General features: G+C 38.4%; 1 non-coding gene across 1 annotated transcript; it reads left to right on the forward strand.

The window, feature by feature from the left end:
• The first annotated feature begins 1,015 nt into the window (after positions 1 to 1,015).
• On the forward strand, positions 1,016 to 1,083 carry LOC148014272 (small nucleolar RNA SNORD36). The gene has a single exon (XR_015688784.1). It is a non-coding gene; the product is annotated as a small nucleolar RNA SNORD36 (small nucleolar RNA).
• Positions 1,084 to 1,848: the final 765 nt, after the last annotated feature.

A 1,848-nucleotide genomic window follows, 5' to 3' on the forward strand; every position in this document is an offset into this window, starting at 1 on the left:
CCTGTCCTTCACCCCTCATAAATGTACCCTCCACATTTCCTATTTATCAGTTAACACCGTTCCTTAGTGATTCCTTACAAATTTCTGCCACTCCTTCTTTAACCTTTTCTTCCTTTTATGATTTTTCCTATCCTTCCCTACATCCACTTTCTCTTATTCCACTACCCTCTCCTAACACTTCCATATCTCAACCACCTCAGTTGGTTAGTGACTGTGACGGTTTTGATACTCAGATTTCCAGAAGAAGGGGATGGAGTTCGGATGATTGCCTTACAGGACCGCAGATTAATTGGCCAGTAATTCTAGGGGAATGGACAGCTTCCAGTCAAGCTTATCAAAACTATGTTCATTTTGCCCAGCAATATTCACAGTCTGCAGATCCCTCAGTGAGATTAACTGCTCACTTTGCTTGGTACCTGGCGTATATGCATAGGCACTCTCATACTGATTCAAAGCCTATTCCAAAGTTGTGCATGAATGTCAATGTTAGCATTGATTCCCAGCAGCTGGACATATTGTATTTTCATGCCCTCTGTTTGCCTAGCAGATACTTGGTCCTGTTGGAAAGGATGTGCTGTCTCCAATTTTTTCAAAATCCTCCCAAAAACTTTGTAGATGAATCCTTATCTATGGATCGATTCCGACAACATCAATCTTTTAAGACGGATCATCTTCATTGATACCTTTCCAATGTATGGTGGAAGCTTTTTAATGAACCACTTTCTTTTTTAAGAAGTCATTCAGATGGTTGTGTTGTGTATTAGTGTTTGTGTTGTGAGTTCCTTTATGTCAAACGAACGTGGTGGTTTCCTATTGGATTTTGTGTACGAGCTATGTTTTGGAGATTTGTAAAGATGGGGTCGTGGATGGAGAATTGAAGCTGATGCTGATGAAGAAGAAGCAAATTCTTATATCCTTTACAAATTTGTGATGATTTTTAGTTTGATAAGAGGTGTTAATTTCAAAAGGGTTTTCCTTTCTTTGTATTTTTATATCAGAAACAGGTTATAAGATGGGGTCGTGGTGGATGGATTCTTTTTGAAAAGATATTGAAGATCAAAGTTGAGCTTTTCAATGAACTTGTATTCTCTTTTTCCTAGGTCGCGAGGACGCTTCCTTATTAAGTGTGGGAATATGTTGAGTGTTGAAATGACTTGTTTTTTGGCTGATTTTTGTTGTTTTTGAGAGCTGAATGGTTGATTTTATGGGATGATTGATTGATTTGGAAGTGGTTTGAGAATTTTTTGGATGATATTGATTGTGTTTTGGAAGTTCATGATGTTTGTTGATGGTTCTGTGATGTTCTGATAGGTTCTGATTGGTTATGTATACCTTCTGTTTTGTTTTGTTTTGGTCTGTTTTGTTCTGATTGTCTTCTGTAAGGAGGGAAGGAGTATTGATTGATGAAGAATGAGATATTGAGAAAGCTTATTGAATGTTTTGTGAGAGTTTGGAATTATTTGAGAATGAGTTATGAGGTTTTGATGACCTTCTGTAACCTTCTGTAGGTCTTCTGTAGAGCTTCTGCTTCTGTTCTGCTTCTGTTCTGTTCTGTACTGTAGCTGTTCTGGTACTGTTCTGTAGACTGTTCTGTATGCTTCTGTAAGTGTTCTGTGGAATGTATGTGTGACTTTGGGAAAGTTTTCTAGCCTTGGAAAGAGGTGAATACAAGTGCAAAAGAGTTGAAGGAAGTGGAAGAAGTAGCTGTTAAAGACTCAAGTGAAGACTAGAGTGAAGTGACAGTAATGAGCTATGAAGAGACACTGTAGTGGCTCTGGTGACCCTTCATATCAGACATACCTCTTGGGAGGGGTATCCACGACCTAAGAGTGATTATTGAGAGTAATT

This window comes from Lygodium microphyllum, chromosome 25, assembly GCF_053477565.2.
Source record: "Lygodium microphyllum isolate KBCC chromosome 25, Lygodium_microphyllum_v1.1.10, whole genome shotgun sequence".
Taxonomy (NCBI): Eukaryota; Viridiplantae; Streptophyta; class Polypodiopsida; order Schizaeales; family Lygodiaceae; genus Lygodium; species Lygodium microphyllum.